Source organism: Myxocyprinus asiaticus, chromosome 14 (assembly GCF_019703515.2).
Source record: "Myxocyprinus asiaticus isolate MX2 ecotype Aquarium Trade chromosome 14, UBuf_Myxa_2, whole genome shotgun sequence".
NCBI lineage: Eukaryota > Metazoa > Chordata > Actinopteri > Cypriniformes > Catostomidae > Myxocyprinus > Myxocyprinus asiaticus.
Window position 1 is genome coordinate 16,830,855 of NC_059357.1, and position 20,262 is coordinate 16,851,116.

At 42.5% G+C, this 20,262-nt stretch overlaps 1 protein-coding gene across 1 annotated transcript in view; it reads left to right on the forward strand.

Moving 5' to 3' along the window:
- Positions 1-20,262, forward strand: part of LOC127451138 (glutamate receptor ionotropic, NMDA 2A-like) — a 260,187-nt gene that overhangs the window by 116,631 nt on the left and 123,294 nt on the right. The gene's annotated exons all lie outside the window — the stretch shown is intronic.

Sequence of the window (20,262 nt, forward strand, 5' to 3'; positions counted from 1 at the left end):
CGTTGAATGTTTACGTAATGACATATGTTAGTCAGATGGTATCGGATTTTGGTATCGGAGCATTTTTACCAGTATGAGTACAAGTACATGAGCATGGTATCGGACCCGATTACGATACCAGTATCGGTATTGGTGCATCTCTAGTAAGCATGTTAGCGTGCTCTCAATCTTGTCGACAAACATACTGCAATTTTCTAGTGCAGCAAGTTAACTAGATTGAAAAGTTTGTGGACAGTCTTTAGGTTGGTTTGAAAAAGCATAGTCTGAAATTTTATTGATAGATAGAACACTTAGCTATGCATTGCTAACATGTTTTAACACTTAGCTAGGCATTGCTAGCATGTTTTAGCATGGTGCTAGCATGTTCCTATTATGTTTTAGCATGTAGCTAGGCATTGCTAACATGTTTTAACATGTCGCTTATATGTTGTTAGCATGTTTTAGCACTTAGCTAGGAATTGCTAGCATGTCATTTGCATGTTGCTAGCATATTTTAGCATGTTGCTAGCATGTTTTATCACTTATCTAGGCATTGCTAGCATGTTTAAGCACTTAGCTAGGTGTCGCTAGCATGTTTTAGCACTTTGCTAGGCATTGCTGGCATGTTTTAGCATGTTGCTAGCATGTTTTATCACTTAGCTAGGCATTGCTTGCATGTTCTAGCATATTGCTATCATGTATTAACACTTAGCTAGGCATTGCTAACATGTTTTAACATGTTGCTAGCATGTTTCAGCACTTAGCTAGGCATTGTTAACATGTTTTTGCACTTTGCTATGTGTTGCTATAATGTTTTAGCATATTACTAGCATGTTTTAGTGCTTAGCTAGGGATTGCAAGCATGTTTTAGCTTGTTGCTGGCAATTTGTTTGCGTGTTCCAAGTATGTTTTAGCCCTTAGCTAGGCATTGGTAGCATGTTTTAGCATGATGCTATCATGTTTTAGCACTTAGCTAGGCATTGCTAGCATGTTTTAGCTTGTCGCTTGTATGTTGCTAGGAGTTTCTAACATGTTTTAACATGTTGCCAGCATGTTTTAGCATGTTGCTAGGCACGATAGCATGTCTTAGCATGTTGCTAGAATGCTGCTTTACAACATTAGTTAGAACAGCCTGAAGGTGTGTGATGAACTTGGTGGATGTAGCTTGAATCCTCTAAAGCAGTTATTACAGGAAAAAGTTTTCACACCTTGAATGGAAGTCAATGAGAAATTGGGCCTGTTTGGAGGGCCGTTAGGGAATACCATAGTTCCAATAAGTTAGAAAAGATATAGCACACTTCTCCGGATCAGTTTGAACCTCTGTGTAAAATTTGGTGGGTGTAGCTTGAAAGCTAGGAGTTACAATTAGAATATTTTGGTATCAGAAGAATAATAATAAGCTTAAATAGTAGATCATTAGCTTTTTCAAGCCAACCTAATTAAGTAAATAACAAACCATCTACTATTCATTTTTGATTTTCTTCAGTGATTGATTGATTATATCATGACTACATGCAATAATAATGTGTTTAGCCTACATATCATAGCTTTTATCTGTCAATGTTGTTAATCACCAGTGATATTGCGTCTGCATTGGTGCTTTTAAAACGTCATATGGTTAAGTTTGCAGCGAAAATTTTCTTCAATGTGCAATCCAGAGGGCAGAACATTAATTTGTTAGCTGATGGCTTTCGTTCCAACACTCAGGCCCTGCTTAGAGCCTCTGTATACATAATCTGATTTTGTCTTGAAGTATGTGTGCGTATTCTGAATAAATGAATGCAAGCTAAAGAAAAATGAAAAAGAAAACAGAATAAGACAATTGATGTAAAGCGCATAGATTTTTCATTTCTGTATTGTTAATTATTTGGCTTCTTGTAACATTTTGCGATTTGATTAAATGCCAAACCCATAATGCAGTGCTCCTCTGTCTCTCTCTCCTCCCCTCTTTTTTTCTCTCTCTTGCACTTGGCTATCCTTCCGAACCACTGCTTAGGGTTTAAGTGCCTTCAGAAAGGCTCCTTGAGTATGATTGAACACAAATAAAATTAATCATTTATTTCAGGTCCGTTGCTTTTGGATTAAAAGCAGGAGGAAATGTTGATGTCTCTTATAATGCTCTGTACTGAATCCCCTAGTCATTCCAGTGAAAAGTACTCCGGCTCTCTATTACATGCCATGCCACATCTGATAATTACCAGCAATCGTGACACTGACCTCCCTGCCCTCTCTATGATTTGTGGATCATCATTGTCTTCCTGGATGGCCTGCGTCACAGATCATGACATCTAAAGATGGAACATGCAGTTCTTCGCAGAATGACAGCACTTGTAATGTAATTAGTAAACTGATGATGTAAACATAAAAGACTCAGAAGGGGACGTCCTGAGGAATTTTCTGACAGGAGTCGGGCAGTGCCTACAGAGAGAGCAAGAGAGAGAGACTATCTGTGCTGGGAGAAAGTTTATCTGCTATTGTCAGCATGCCCCTGTGGGGTTTTGGTGCTTGTTAAAAAGTCCTGACAGAAAAACAGCAGCAGTAACAAAAAGACAGAATGCAAGCACAGTGAGCGTGTAGATGAACAAACTTGGGCCTCTGCTATTTTTAAATTTTATCTCGTACCAAAGAGAGTTGTTTTGCCACCTGTTGCTACACTTATAAAATTTACATCACTCTTAAAAATGTGTGCATGCTATTGCATCAGATATCAAAATATCAGTAACCCTACAATAAGGATCCATTCGTTAACATTTGTTAATGCATTAGATATCATGAACTAATGTTAATGTTAGCTAATAAAAATACAATTGTTCATGTTAAAAATAACCAAGATTAATAAATGCTGTAAAAGTATTGTTTATTGTTAGTTCATGTTAACTAATGTAATTATCTAATGTTAACAAATGGAACCTTATTGTAAAGTGTTACCAGTATCAAACCAAGTGGCATCTGCAAACAATTGACGTTAGGCAGTTTTATAGATGTTACTTTATTTTTCTGAATCTTTTTTGTGAGTACATCTAACCAACTGGTTGTAAAGTTATTTTTTGTAAATGTATAAAGTAATTTCCCCTTGAATTCACAAGTCTCCTAAGGGGCTGTTTACACAAACAAATTTTCTGTTTTTCAATTGTTGTTCAATGTAAACATGCGATAGATGGACGTCTTTGAGCCTTGTGCCATAGATCATTGTTTTTTGCCACGTTTTTTTAGACGCCAGGTGAAGTTACAAAGAACTTTAACATTTAAAAATGTCTTCTCTTTTTTTAACGCTAGAACACGTTCAGTCTGAATGGGCTTTATCAGAGTAACCACAGTTGTTGTTCATCACAAACTTGTTTGTTCCACTTACATTAAACAACCAGAAAGTGTTCAAATACGTTTTGTCTTAATTTTGAACAGTATACTGTATTGTTTTATAATTCAAAACCTAACAAACGTCTTTTTGAGACTTTTTTCTTTTTTTGCTTAAAAGGGTGCTTGTGCAGTCTCTTTCTTATTCTGTGACATGAATGTCACTTGGTTTTATACTATTGTAAACTCTTTTAATAGCATTCATACATTTTCAGGTGTTGCTTAAATGTTCAGATACTTCCTGGGGGCACTGTATCAGATTGTATCAGGAAAGTAGCTTATCATCCGTTTGACATCACCATGTTGTCTTAATTATCGTACAACCTCCTGAAAAGCTTAAACAATTGATAAAGCATCTGGCGCTTTAAAGTGCAGTTTCAGTCAAGGTATTTCAGTGTTATTTGAAAGTACTTTAGGGGATCACAGCAAGAGGAAACCACTCTGATCATTCATTCATTGCTACCGCTTGTTTAAGGTAAAATATAACCTCTGTTTTGTATTAATCTCCTGACAGTTTCCAACAAGGATCAGGTCTTATTCAGAAGTGAGGATGGGAACTAATGAAGGGCTCTCTCTGGGTGAGCATGAAGGATTCATTACAATGGGTCAAAAATGTAGCCAATTTTCTGCTTTTCTAGCCTCTTTAGATCATGCCTGCTTACAGTGTGTTTAGAACAGTTCAGAGGCCTCTGTGGATGATGTTGTATTAAGAACTTTGGAACTTTAAATTAGGAGCTATCTCCTCTTCACTCCTTTTACCATTAATCCTATCAGGTTTTGGTTCCTCTTAGGTGGTAGGCTTGGCTCATGAATATTAATTATGCAACTTAACATTTGCTCAGTACTTGTAACTGATTTTCTGTAAGGCAGGTAAGCAATGACAAGCAATGGACAAGCCCATGTTTTAATAAAAAAGTTCATCAACACAGGAAAGCAAACTTCAACAGATTTCATGGCCACTTACAATGGAAATGAATGAGGCCAGTCCATAAACACTGAAATAAAACATATCAAATATGTTTCAAAAGTATAGTCACAAGATGTAAACATTAAACAATAAACATGAATTTAGTGTGATAAATCGCTTACTAACCATACCTCTGTAAATATACAGTATATCCAAGTTTAAAACTTTGTTTGAACCCTGTAAGCAATTTCATCACACTAAAATTGTGTAACATAGATTTTGTCACTCTAAAATCATGTTAACATGCAAAATGTTTATGTCGTGTGGCAATATTTTTGAAAAAGTGTGTATTGGCCCCATTCACTTCCATTGTAAATACCTTACTGCATCTGTGATTTTTGAAAGTGGGACAGGGGACATGTGCTCCCCAGTTAAAATGGTTTCTACACCCCTGTTTTCCAGCAAGCCACCTCAAGCATGTAATTCATTATCGAATAAATGACTGCATGTCGGTGACACTCAGAACATGAAGCTATTAAGGGTTTGTCAGACTCCTTCACAAAAATTGTGTTCTTCTGTTGGTATTGTAGTTAGTAATCAGGGGCTGGTTGCACCAGCTGTGGTGCAAATGGGCACTAAGTCACAATTTATGCACTACTAAATATTTGAGTGTTGCACCATTAAACTTAGGTAGAATGTAACCCTACGTATAAACTAAATATTTACGGAAGCCTCCGACCAGGCGTAATGGATGGAATAAAAAAGCAAACTGATAATTTATGACATCAATGAGCTCATGTTTTGCATGACAGGCATCAATCATTTCGACATACATTAAGATGTTTACATTTACAAGAGAGAGAGAGAAAAAAAACATACTTTCAAGCGGCTCTTCAGCATGAAACCGATCTAATGGTGCAGTTTTCAGGGTGTGTCACCCGGTGTCAATTTTCAACACATTCAGAATATACATAGGATATTAAAATGAATAAATGTCTATTTTTCCAGCCTGTTGTATTAGTATTTATTTATCACCCCTCATTTTTTTTAGATACAGTTCCTATAATATTGTTATTTACATAGGGCAAATATACTATTTATCAAATCTTCTTTTATTACGTATCATATTTTAATGGGTATATAATTTATTACAGCTGACAGTTACTTGAGCAAACAAGGTTTGAACATCAACTGTAACAAGATCAAATTGAAGTTCACGGCTTTTTAACACTTCTGTGTATAAATTTGATGGTTGCTTATTGGATAAATACAAGTAAACGTCATAATATGTGACTACGCATTACTTTACGGAGAGCTTACGACCTACTAGTTAAGTCTTGCCTTAAGAACAGGTGGTGCAACCAAATGAAACACTGACTTAGTTACAAACTAACTAGTAGGTACTAAGCCCTTAGTGTGAACTTTATGTCCCAACTTACATGAGAACTTACGCACAGCTGGTGCAACCCTAAACTGTACCTCACTTGTTCTGTGAGGTGAATACCTTATTGTCTGCAGCAGCTGTCTGTCACGTCACCCTAATGCGGAGGGAACGTTCTGCAAAATCTGTTTTTGATAAGAAACTCCAGACAGTTATGTAATGAGCACTTCATGAGATGAGTGGCATAGTCATAACTCAGTGCGCAGCATCCAGGGGTTTACAGACCCTCTTCATCAATCCTCCCGTTCACGCTCTCCCTCTTTTTCACTCAAGCATCATGGAGGAATTTCATTAAATATTCAAAAGATTCTGTGCCAAAAGGATCATAAATAATGCTTCTCTCCCAATTGTGACACACAAAGTGATTAACCTTTTTATCGCAAGTCTTTCAAACATGATCTAAAAGGGAATAATCATGTCTTTTGTTCACAGGAGAGCTAATTGTACTTTGGTGAGTGGTGTTTTACTGGGTGGGGGTGGGTATGGGGTGGGCACTGTTTTTTCTTCCCTCTCTCTGTTTCTCTTACTCTGTCTCCACTTTTTTCTCCCTCTCTCTATCTCTGTCACCAGCAGGTCAGTGTAATTGAATTTCTGCACACATTCCCCTTTTTCATCAATCACACGTGCTGATAAGGTGGGTTTCGGGGGACACTCAGGCAAAGCCCAGCAGAGAGAGAGAGAAAAAAAGAGAAACACACAGGAACAAAGGGGTAGAATGAAAAAGACAAGAAAAAGCAAAGAGATACATTGAATGAATGGAAAACTGAGCAGGAATTTGATGCTGTGGAGTTGTGTAACTAGTGACGTGAGTGCAGTACAAAGAATCACAGTGTCCCTATACAGTGTTCACTGCTTCCTATTACACACTCATCAGGGGGTATCTGTAGCAGTTAGCTGTACTGTGTGTTTTCAGTTGTGTGTTTTGGTTGTGTTTTTTTGGTTAATAAATTGTTATTTAAGTTGTCAAGCCGGTTCTCGCCTCCTCCTTTCCACTGAACCCCCTTACAATGTGTATTTGTCTTAAAGGGATATTTTACCCAAAAATGAATTTTTTTTCATAATTTACTCACTCTCATGTTCTAAATCCTTTCTTTGTTTTGTAGAACACAAAAGAAGATGTGAAATCTCCACTTTCACTTCCACATTCATCTTTTGTATTTGGCAATTCACATTCTTCATGCATATTGCCACCTACTGGGCAGGGAGGAAAATTTATAGTAAAAAAGGACTTAATATTGATCTGTTTTTCACCCACACCTATCATATTGCTTCAGAAGACGTGTTTAATGTCTTCATACTCCATATTGGAGTCGTATGGATTACTTTTATGCTGCCTTTATTTGATTTTTGGAGCTTAAAATTTCTGGTCACTGTTCGCTTGCATTGTATGGACTACAGATCTGAGATATTCATCTAAAAATCTTTGTGTTCAGCAGAATAAAGAAAGTCATACACATCTAAGATGACATGAGGGCGAGTAAATGATGAGAGAATATTCATTTTTGAGTGAACTATCCCTTTAAGTAGAATGTTAACCTCAGTCACCATTTACTTTCATTGTATGGAAAAAAGATGCAATGAAACTAAGAGTGGTGACTGAGGCTAACCTTCAGCCTAAAGAAAGTCATATGAGTTTGAAAGAACACGAGAGTGAGCAAATGATGTCAGAATTTTCATTTTTGGGTAAACAATCCCTTTAACTGTTTTGTGTCCTATGATCATGATCATAGCATTGTAATGGTCACAATCATTTTGTGCACTTCATACCTGTGTACTTTATATCTGTGTAGAAACCCCACCTGAGGTAAATTAAGCTAAAATAAAAATCTCAGAGCCTTAACTTTCACCATGTTTATTTTAGGTAGAATTTGTGTAGATTTGCAGTGCCCTTATGACTGAACATATAAGCTCAATATGATTCGAATCTCATTCAAGATGGTTGAATACCCTGTGAAGACCTCTTTCACTTTTGAAACCATTCATTTAAACTCCCCAAAGTGTATTGTTCTATGTCTCTCTGCTTTTTGCTCTCTCTCTTGTTTGTTTCCACAGTCATTTTCTCTTTCATTCTTTGTCTTTATTCCCTTGCTCAACTCGTTTACTTTATTCACTCAGAGTACTGTGCTGTTCTAAAAATTAGCTCATGAAGCAGCTCTTCAGACTGACAATAAAAACATTGGCATTAGCGGCAACGTCAGAATGCTCCTTGGTTGTTACCACTCCATCAACTGGGAATTGACAATTTATAGAGTTTACGAAGTCATAATTTGATGATGTGGAGTTGAGCTCAGTGCTGTGATTGTGTTTGCCCTGTGCGACTCTTCTGTATTGTGGTGTCGGGCTAACTGTGCTATGTTTGAACCGCTGTCGGGGATGACATGAGCTGTGGGGATAAAACCGAACGCCCCTGAGGCTGGCCTGTGAACCGCTTTACATTATCCACACACACGCTCTCACATACAAAATGGCATACTTTAAATTATATATATATATATATATATATATATATATATGCACTCTCACTCTCAACCTACACTGGCAGATCCCTTCCCCTTGTACTGAACATATAATCAGGCATGATGATTTAGAGTGATTGTGGCCTCTTGTTCTGCGAGCCTCTGGAAGAATCTTCTTATCTCTGATTAGAAACGATCACAGTATAAACTGCTTTAATGTGCCTGAAAGCTCACGCTTATGATATGCCTTAAGATCAAATTAGATGACTGAGGAAACTCTTTACTGGTTATTAATGTGACTCAGAAATTCACATTTGGCTCACCAAGTTTGTCCACTGCTTTTAGATTTAAAATAATGCAACTACATAAGGAAAATTATGTGTTTTTGATGTGATGCTCTCCTTTTAGCACTAAGGATGAAGCTTGCAATTAAGACCCATTTACATCATAATTTGCCAATAGCCTTTAATTTACGTCACAGCCATGAACATCAATTTGTTGCTTGATATTGTTAGTCAGTTGCCCTTGGTTTTATGCATGGGGGACATTCTCATTCTAGAGAGCATTTTTTTGGATAGAACATTTTATAAACCTGTGCATTAGGGGTGTAACGGTACATGTATTTGTCCCGAACCATCACTGTACTGACGTCACGGTTCGGTGCATGCAGTCAGACGAAGAATACATCTGAGTCAGTAACAGGCGATCCACACTCTAATCCAGAAGGGGGTGTGTGCGGTTATGCAATGCTGTTTGCTAACACAACAGGAAAAAGAGCAGAAGAAGAAGAGACCATCTATGCACCAACCCAAAACAAGAATGGCTTCTCCTAATGCACAAGTTTTATTTTTCATTATTCTATTTATTTTGTACTTTTGTAAGAGATGCTTTTCAGTTTTGTTGCTGATTGTGACCAAATACCTTTTTTTTTTTTTTTTTTTTTTTTGGTACATTTTTCCAGAAGAGAAAGACTGTACATTTTAAATGCTAACAAATACTTTCTCTCAAATTTTAGCAGTACACCAGCATATATGATGTCTTTTGAGAAATATTTCCACTCCAAATTATGTTTTATTTTTTTCAGATCTGTTTAGAAATATGATACAGCATGACTCCTATTTCCAAGCAAACAATATTGCTTGATTGTATTTTATCGCCTCTGGCTGGTAATGGCATCCTGTTATATGAAGAATATGGCTTTGAGAAAGCTCAGCAGCATGCAGGGATGATGCAGATCCTCTGTAAAGCGGGTGGGGAAATTAGAGACTAGTATTGCTGCGCTCCAGTCAAATGCATTCAAATCTCCTCTCACACTTCTGAAGCTGATTACACATGCCTCTCATGTCATGCTCTGCGCTTCGCTGTGAAATTACATTTTCAACAATGCAAATATCTATAAATGTACTTTGTGAATCATACCTTTTGGTATAATTTCAATCCTGCAGTTTGTTGCTATAAATTAATATTAGGTTGGTAACACTTTACAATAAGGTTGTTTTCGTTAATGGAATAGTTCACCCAAAAATTATAATTATCTCATCATTTACTCACCTATATGCCATCTCAAACTTGTATGACTTTCTTCTGGGGAACACAAACGAAGATATTTTGATGGAGATATGAATATATCCATACAATGCACTTCCAAGCTCCAAAAAGGACATAAAGGCAGCATAAAGTTTATCCATATGACTCATGTGGTTTAATCCATGTCTTCTGAAACAATATAATCCTTTTGCATTAGAACAGACAGAAATGTAACTCCTTTTTCACTATAAATCTTGCCATCTGCAGTCACCTATAGGCGCGATCATGATATGTAGCTCGAAGCATGTACAGAGCACTCTGAACTATTCCTTTAAAAGTATATTCCAAGTTCAATACAAGTTAAGCTCAATAGACAGCATTTGTGGCATAATGTTGATTACCACAAAAATTTATTTTTACTTGCCCCTCGATTTGCAAAAATCGAGGTTACAGTGAGGCAGTACTATGGAAGTGAATGGGGGCCAATTTTTGAACGTTAAAATACTCACTGTTTCAAAAGTATTTCCACAAAACGTAAACAATATGCATGATAACATGATTTTAGCGTGATAAAATCACTTACTAACCTTTTCTGTGTAGAGTTATAGCCAATTTTACAACTTCGTTGCCATGATGATGTAATGTCAAAAAACCCTAAAACGACTATAAAAATTATGATTTAAACAACTTTACAGCTCAAATAATACTTGTGTTTTAGCATAAGAATTAATGCATGCTTTTTTTAAATTATGAGCTTCACATTTCTGCCTTTTAAACCCTCCAAAAACTGGTCCCATTCACTTCCATTGTAAGTGCCTCACTGTAACCTCGGTTTTTGCTTTTTTTTTTTTTTTTTTTTACATTTTTGTGGTAATCAACATTATGCCACAAATTCTGTAGATTGAGCTTAACTTCAATTGAACTCGGAATATTAATTTAACATGTAAATTGTTACTTTTATGTTATTATATTATATTGCAGCCATTCCTTTTTTTTGTGTGTGTGTGTGGGTGTTGTGGTACAGTTGACCCATTTTAATATTTTAAGAGTGTCTGTTGGAAGCTTACTCTAAGACAACAGGGTAGAGTGAATTGAATAGTTATTTATTGCTATTCAATCAGGACCAATTTGTTTCCACAGCTTACAGTACACCACTACACACATTCAACATCACCACAGAAGTACAGTAGGTTATTAATTGAGATTGCACCTTGCAGAGCTCAAATTTGCAATGTTTTGGTTACAAGTTCAGATCTTAACTTAGCTACTCCACCCATGTAAATGTATATGCATATATCAAACTGCGCTAATGTGTACACATCCCTTTCTTTTGTTGATGCACTAGATACATCTTCCATTCATATTTCTTGCTCTCAGTCTCTCTGTAATTATTGATTTCATCCACTGGCCTTGATGTAAAGAGAGAACTCGTTGTTAACATGGAATGATACCAACTGCAAAATCACCCCCTACCTCTTTTCCATCATGTCTTGAGTTCTTCTGTAATATGAATAAATAATATAATAATAATAAACACCCACCCCACATATCTACATGTTCACCCCCAACACATCACCTACAAGTTATTATATGGGTCACATCTGCTGAACCCTGCTTGTCAAGTGTTGATGGACAGCTGTCGTGAGTGGCCAGTTTAAGCATTTACATCTTTAGATCTGAATAAAAAAAATGGCAACTACTGTGACACTTTAAGATAATGTCATGATAACCTTTGAGGAATTGAATTCTTTCCAATGTGAAGCAGTGAAAATAATTAGGACCATCTTTTCGTGCACCCCCTATGTAAATAAATGTGTTCAGACTCATCCTTTACGAAAATATATATATATATATATATATATATATATATATATATATATATATATATATATTTTTTTTTTTTTTTTGTATTGTTTTCCTGTAAACCATATCGTCATGGTTACTGGTGTACCCTCCGTTCCCTGATGGAGGGAACGAGACGTTGGTGTCGATGTAGTGACACTAGAGGTCACTCTTGGGAGCCCGAGACACCTCTGGTCTTTGATAAAAGGCCAATGAAAATTGGCGAGTGGTATTTGCATGCCACTCCCCCGAACATACGGGTATAAAAGGAGCTGGTATGCAACCACTCATTCAGGTTTTACGCTGAGTAGCCGATATAAGGTCCAGCCATTTCAGCGGGTAGTTCAGCTTTGTGGCAGGAGGGACCAACGTTTCGTTCCCTCCATCAGGGAACGGAGGTTACACCAGTAACCATGACGTTCCCTATCTGTCACTCACTCGACGTTGGTGTCGATGTAGTGACACTAGGGGTCCCTATACAAAACGCCACAAACTGAACTGTGTTACGTGAACTGGCGGTGTGTGGTGGGCAGACTTGCTGTGTGCCTCATAGCCAGCACACCAGGTCGACACGTAACCTCCCCCAACACAGTTATGAGTGTCGAACGGCCCTTTTTGGGGACAAGTCGACTACCCAAAGATAGAGACAGGCTTAACCCAGTCGTGGCCTCTTTTCCCCTTCTCTTTTTCCACTCCCTAAAAAAGAAGGGGGATTATCCGACTGGGCCGCCAGGTCTAGTTGGGGGGTGTCCCTCCCAAGGGGAGGACACCGCGGAGACCACACCTCGCCCCAAGAGAGGGGGGGATATTTAAGTGGAAGAATACGTCACATGGTCTTTCCAACCATGTGGAGAACCTTCAAGGTAGATCCTGCCCAATGGGGGAGGAATTACTACAACATGGAGACTGGGGCAGAGGGGCTCTGCCCAAGGAAGACGCAGTTTGCCAGCAGGGAAACGAATTAGCAGAAGATATAGATCGCATGGGATTAGCCTTACAGGGAACCACCACATGCGGAGCACCTACCCCAGAACCGGGCTCTTAGTTAGCACGTGTACTGGGCTGGCAGCGAGTCTCTCCGAAAACTCGACTGCCACAGGGTTCGGAGGAAGTCAACCAGGGAACAAATTTTGTGAACACTACTGGGAATTAACAGTGCACGTCTTCAGCTCAAAAGGAGGTGGAAGGCGCTATGTGCAAGCGATACACCCGGCTGGCTATCCCGGGCTTATCCGCTTATTGCGTGCCACTACCTTGGACGAAACCGGTTCCACCCGGAGGTTGTAGAACCTTGCAAAGGTGTTGGGTGTTGCCCAGCCCGCTGCTCTGCAAATGTCTGTTAGAGAGGCACCCCTGGCAAAGGCCCAAGAAGCCGCTACACCACGGGTAGAATGGGCTCGTAGCCCTACCGGGGGCGGCATGTTTTGGGCGAGATATGCCATAGTTATGGCATCGACGAGCCAGTGGGTGATCCTCTGCTTGGAGACAGCGCTTCCTTTCCGCTGTGCACCAAAAGCAGACAAAGAGCTGCTCAGAGATTCTAAAGCTCTGCGTGCGATCCAAATAGATGCGTAAAGCATGCACCGGACACAGCGACGACAGGGCTGGGTCTGCCTCCTCCTGGGGCAGCACTTGCAGGTTCACCACCTAGTCCCTAAAGGGGTGGTGGGAACCTTAGGCACATAGCCCAGTCAGGGTCTCAGGATCACGTGAGCATAACCTGGACTGAACTCCAGGCACGTTTCGCTGACAGAGAACGCTTGCAGGTCACCTACCCTCTAGATGGAAGTGAGCGCAGTCAGGAGGGCAGTCTTCAAGGAGAGTGCCTTAAGCTTGGCTGACTGCAAAGGCTCAGAGGGGGCTCTCTGTAGACCCTGAAGAACTACAGAGGTCCGATGAGGGAACGAGGTGCGGTCTGGAGGGATTCAGCCTCCTGGCACCTCTTAGGAACCTGATGATCAGGTCGTGCTTCCCTAAGGACTTACCGTCGACTGCGTCATGGTGTGCTGCTATGGCAGCAATGTATACCTTCAAGGTGGAAGGGGACAGCCTCCCTTCCAACCTCTCTTGAAGGAAGGAAAGCCCTGATCTGACTGCGCATCTCTGCTTTTTCTACCATTGCAGGTGGGAGACAGCTTAGGTCTTCCACGTCCCGTCCAGGGGCCAGACATGGAGATTCCGGAGATCTGGGCGTGGGTGCCGGATGGTGCCCCTTCCCTGAAAAAGAAGGTCCTTCCTCAGGGGAATTTGCCAGGGGGGAGCTGTCACGAGGAGCGTGAGGTCCGAGCACCACGTCTGGGCGGGCCAGTAGGGTGCTACCAGGATGACCTGCTCCTCATCCTCCCTGACCTTGCACAGGGTCTGTGCAAGCAGGCTCACTGGGGGAAACGCATATTTGCAAATGCCAGTGGGCCAGCTGTGTGCCAGCGCGTCTATGCCGAGGTGGGTAGTGGGGAGGATTCTTGAGAGGCAAACAGGTGCACCTCTGCCTGTCAAATCGACTCCAAATCAGCTGGACCACCTGAAGGTGGAGTCTCCACTCTCCCTTGAGGATAACCTGTTGTGACGGTGCGTCCGCCATAGTGTTGAGGTTGCCCGGGATGTGAGTGGCTCGCAGTGACTTGAGGTGCTGCTGACTCCGGAGGATGAGACGGCGGGCGAGTTGTGACATACAGCGGGATCGCAGACCGCCTTGGCGGTTGACATATGCTACCGCTGCCGTGCTGTCCATCCGAACTAGCACGTGCTTGCCCTGGATCAACGGCCGGAACCTCCGCAGGGTGAGCAGAATTGCCAGTAACTCGAGGCAGTTGATGTGCCAACGCAGCCGCGGACCCGTCCAGAGGCCGGCGGCTGCGTGCCCATTGCAAACAGCACCCTAGCCCGTTTTGGAGGCATCTGTCATGACCACGACGCACCTGGAGACCAGTTCTAGGGGAACACCTGCTCATAGAAATGAGAGGTCGGTTCAAGGGCTGAAAAGAAGGTGACAGACTGACGTAATGGCCACGCGGTGTGTCTGGAGCCAGTGCTGAAGCGGCCCATATGCATCAACCCGAGCGGGGTTGCCACCGCCGAGGATGTCATATGCCCCAGGAGCCTCTGAAAAAGTTTCAGTGGAACCGCTGTTTTCTGTTTGAACGCCTTCAAACAGGCCAGCACCGACTGGGCGCGCTCGTTCGTAAGGCGTGCCGTCAGGGAGACCGAGTCCAACTCCAAACCGAGAAAAGAGATGCTCTGAGCCGGGAGGAGCTTGCTCTTTTCCCAGTTGACCCAAAGCCCTAGTCGGCTGAGGTGTGAGAGCACCAGGTCCCTGTGTGCGCATAACACGTCTTGAGAGTGAGCTAAGATTAGCCAGTCGTCGAGATAGTTGAGAATGCGAATGCCCACCTCCCTTAACGGGGCAAGGGCAGCCTCTGCGTTCTTCGTAAAGACGCGAGGAGACAGGGACAGGCTGAAAGGGAGGACTTTGTATTGATACGCCTGACCTCGAACGCGAACCGCAGGAAGGGTCTGTGTTGAGGAAGGATCGAGACGTGAAATTTACGCATCCTTCGGGTCTACCGCCGCGAACCAATTTTGATGCCGGACGCTCGCTAGAATGCGTCTTTGCGTCAGCATCTTGAACGGGAGTCTGTATAAAGCCTAGTTCAGTACTCGCAATTCCAAGATTGGCCGCAACCCACCGCCTTTTTCCAGTACGATGAAGTAGGGGCTGTAAAACCCTTTCTTCATCTCAGCTGGAGGGACAGGTTCTATCGCGTCCTTCTGTAGGAGGGTAGCGATCTCCGCGCAAGGTAGCAGCGTTTTTGTCTTTCACCAAGGTGAAGTGGAAACTGCTGAACCTGGGTGGATGCCTGGCGAAGTGAATCGCGCAGCCGAGTCAGACGGTCCGGACCAGCCCTCGTGACGGATTGGAAGGCGCAAGCCATGCGTCCAAGTTCCGCGCAAGGGGGACCAAAGGGACAACGTCATCGGATGTACCGGCAGGTGGGGCCTCGTGGCGGGGCGGAGCTCGAGGTGCCACACCACGTTGTGGCCGTGCTGAGTCTAAGGACATCGAAGCACTTACCTGGCTCCTTGTGACCACCCCCGGAACAGCCTGGGACGGGGGAGGAAGAGGCCTGTCCTCGTGACCCGTGGAGACTGTCACATCGGGGGCGGATTTGTGCCACAGCTGGGCGCTCAGGGGCGGGAGACCACCGCTGGAGCGCCAACCTGCCAAATGGAGTGGTGGACGGTGGTCATGATGCCAGCCGTACACACCGGATACGTGACCCAGGGAACAAGGAAACCACTCTTGCTGAGCTTGAGTACTGCAGCCACTTGGGCATGCAGCGCAATTAAATGCAAAAGGTAACAAAAAGATGAAGATCTGCTTACCAGCTCCAGAGCAGCGGGTTTCGTTGTCCCTGGGTCGCCCGTCTCAAGGGCGCTTTGAAGCCTTTCACGGGTTCTGGGCGCCGTGAGACGGGTGGCGTCTGCTTCCTGCAGTGGGCTCGACGCCGGGGCCGGGCCGAAGGGGTGGGCTGCGGCGGAGCCGGTGCAGTCACCGCAGGGGGACGCCCTTGGCAATGAGTAGACGGGGTGCGGGATCTTGAGCCGCGCCGGGGCAGGATATGCCGGCTAGCATCCATCTACTGCTCTACCATCGAGAACTGCTGGGAAAAGTCCTTGACGGTGTCGCCGAATAGGCCCGCCTGGGAAATGGGGGCAGCAAGGAATCGTGTCTTGTCAGCCTCACCCATCTCGACCAGGTTGAGCCAAAGGTGGCGCTCCTGGACCACTAGTGTTGCCATCGTCCGCCCGAGAGACCACGCCGTGACCTCCATCGCTCGGAGAGCGAGGTTGGTCGCCGAGCGCAGTTCCTGCATCAATCACGGGGCGGAACTACCCTCGTGCAGTTCCTTTAGCGCCTTGGCGGACTTGCAGGAGAGCCATGGCGTGCAGGGCGGAGGCGGCTTGTCCAGTGGCACCGTAGGCCTTGGCCGTCAGAAACGATGTAAACCTACAGGCCTTGGACGGGGGCTTTGGGCACCCGCGCCAGGTGGTGGCGCTCTGCGGGCATAGCTGCACCGCGAGCGCCTTTATCCACCGGGGGATTGCCGAATAACCCTTGGCCGCCCCACCATCGAGGGTAGTGAGGGCAGGGAAGCTGAAAAGATCGGGACCGGGCAGTAAAAAGTGCATCCCGCGACCTTGTCAGCTCTTCATGCACTTCCGGGAAGAAAGGAACGGGGGCGGGGCGTGGCTTTGAGCGGCGCCGCAAGCCCAGGAACCAATCACCGAGCCGCAAGGGTTCAGGGAAGAGCGGTGAAATCCACTCTAACCGATGCTCGCGGCTGCCCGGGAAAGCATGTCGTCATCTCCGCGTCAGCCTGTGACTGGGCGATCGACCCCGAAGGGAGGAGCCCAGCTGAGGCTTCTGACTGGACGAGCCCGCTCTCTGATGCTGCGCTCGAGAGCTCATCACTTTCGCTGGCTCTGAATAAGAGGTCGAACTCGCCGTGAGACGAGCCGGCGGACTCACCCGGAAGCCCGATCGGGGCAGACGAGCGTGCTGGGGAATGGGAGGTCCGCGGGGGGATACCCGGCGGAGGCGGTCAGCCTCTGGGGTGGCTCCCTTTCTTACGAAGGCGAGCCGCGACCGCAACGTTGCCATGGACATATTCTTGCAATGAGAACATGACCATCCACGAACGCTGTATCCGCGTCAGCAGTGCCCAGACACGAAAGACAGTGATCGTGACCGTTAGAAGGCGAGAGATAACGAGCACAACCAGGAATAACACACAATCGGAAAAGCATCTTTAAAAAGACGCGTCTTTAAAAAGACGTTCCGTGTGTGCTGCTCTTTTAGAGAAATATATACTCTTTTAGAGGGGAAAAATGCTCTTTCAGAAAATATACTCTCTAGTTTTTCTGCCGAAGCGCCCAAGGGCGTTCTCTGCAATGCACCAGTGCAGAGGAGGGAGAAGCCGCTGAAATGCGCCATCGGATCCAGCAGAGGTGAATGAACAGTAGTATTCAGCTCAGTGAGCATGACCGTTCGGCTCCGAAGAGAAAATCTGAATAAGTGGTTGCATACCAGCTCCTTTTATACCCGTATGTTCGGGGGAGTGGCATGCAAATACCACTCGCCAATTTTCATTGGCCTTTTATCAAAGACCAGAGGTGTCTCGGGCTCCCAAGAGTGACCCCTAGTGTCACTACATCGACACCAACGTCGAGTGAGTGACAGATGGGGAACTAAACATCATAAATTTGATTTTATGTTTTCAGAGAATATATCTTGAATTAAGTTTAATTTTATTACCCCAGTGGTAAAATTATTATTATTGTTTGTTTTAAGCATAAACCTCACTAAATGTTATTAGATTTATTTTTAAAGCAAGAAAAAAAAAAAAAAGAAGAAAACGATATGTATAGAAATACATTAAGCTTCTTTTACGGATACTTAGATACTTTTACTGGAAAGCAAGGCAAAAATATTGATACATTTTTAAAAAAAAAATTTTTTGCATTGTAGGACAAAACAAAAAGGTCACACGTTAGACTTGAAGCCTTCAAGAATGTGATTCAGCCTAGCTCAAGATTTTTATTTTTTTTAAACAAGCATAAAAAACAGACACAATCTCAGGTGTGGAAAAAGTTCTCATTATGATCTCACCGGCTGCCTAATCAACATCTATTGCAAAGAGCTCTCAATCAAGTGTCTCCAATGCGGACCCCTCGTTTTATTAACTATCCCTCACCAAAACAGAAGATAATGACTGCAGCTATCACAAGTGACTTTTAATGAATGTGTTATATTGTGCTGCCATCGAATGAAATGATCGAAAAAGCAGGCAGAAGATCTGATAACTCGTCTGATGAAATTGAAGTGAAGTGTTGAAAAGGGGCCAGATGGCTGGTCATGGAAAAGAAGCCTGACGGTTTTGGAGAAAGGAAATTTGTGTTTATTTGTGCTGTGGGTGTGTGTGTGAAGTGTTATCCTCAGTTAGCCTGAGTTTCATTTGTAGAGTAATTTCCCTGGTGTGTGTCTCTGTGTGTGTGTGTGTGTGGGCAGGTTTAAATGGTTTACGAGGACTTTTTTTTAGGTTACAAACTGGTAAATACAAGGGTATTATGGCTATAAATGTGGTTTATGAAGACATTTCTAGTGTCCCCATAATTAAAATCACTTAAAAAAACATACTAAACTATGTTTTATTGAAAATGTAAAAATGCAGAAAGTTTTTTGTGAGGGTTAGGTTTAGGGGTAGGGTTAGGGGATAGAATATATAGTTCGTACAGTATAAAAATCATTATGTCTATGGAGAGTCCTCATAATGATAGCTGCACCAACGTGTGTGTGTGTGTATGTGTGTGTGTGTGTGTGTGTGTGTGTGTGTGTGTGTGTGTGAGAAATTGGCAATGCCAAGCTTTCCAAAAATAGCCAAACAACAAAGTGACACATTGCTTCTTCCAACATATATTTACTGTACATATTGTTCATGTGTGTTTGCTCTGGAATGGCTTAAGAGGGTGACATTTATTTTAACCAGAGACACCATAATTCACAACCATTGTTGCCATGCAGATTCTAAAGGTTATATGTAAAAACTAAAACACAGTAAAAATCTAGATAAATATAATCAAGGTCCATCATATTTCCACACGGTTTTTTACTAAATGAACAAGGAAAATTTATATTTAATTATTTTTGTTTATGCACCAATATAACTATAAATACTATGAACAGCAATATTTGCCTAATCAGAGCTGAATCAATTAACTGAAATGAAAAGTTTGAACTAATTCACAGAAATGAATTGAACTTTATTTAAACTCTAATGGGGCTTTTACATGACTCGCGCCGGGGTGTCAACTCACGTTCAGTGCCAGCGTCAATGACAAGCATTACAGATAGCGTCACAGAGGGGCAATTTTACGAGTTTGCCAGGCAAGAAAGTGGAAGGTGTGGACAGTTAAAATTGGAATCATGTATTTGGAGAAGAGAAAAAAAATCCTGGCCATTGTTTTGATACATTCGTAGCAGAAAATAAGAAAAGTATGCATTTATTTTAAATATATAGTTCAGCCAAAAATTAAAATTCTCTCGTAATTTACTCACCCTCATGCCACCCCAGATGTGTATGACTTTCTTTCTTCTGCTAACACAAACAAAGATTTTTAGAAGAATATCTCAGATCTGTAGGTCTATACAATGCAAGTGAATGGTGGCCAGGCCTTTGAAGCTCCAAAAAGCACATAAAGGCCACATAAAAGTAATCCATACAACTCCAGTGGTTTAATCAATGTCTTCTGAAGTGATCCAGTTGGTTTTGGGTGAGAACAGACCCAAATGTAACTCTTTTTTTTTTACTGTACATCTTCTCATTGCAGTCTCTAGGCATGATCATCATTTCAAGCTCGATTACACTTCCAAGCACTTGATGTATGCGCAGAGCACTAGATGCCACTATAGGAAGTGTAATCAAGCTTGAAATCATTATCGCCAAAGGATGTCAAGATGTACATCAAAGTTAATTTTTTTAAACTTTGATTACCTGTTAAATGCTTGACAGAGGCCGCTGACAAGTCACTCCATAAAAAGTGTGGAAGCCCCTTAATGCCTTTTTTTCCACTGAAGTATAAATCAGACACTATTAAAACATATCTGTCTTAATGCTCCTATAATCGAGAGTCGCAAGACAAGAAAGGAAAACAAAACTAGTCTAATGACATGGTCTTTAGAAAACTTAATGGCCAAA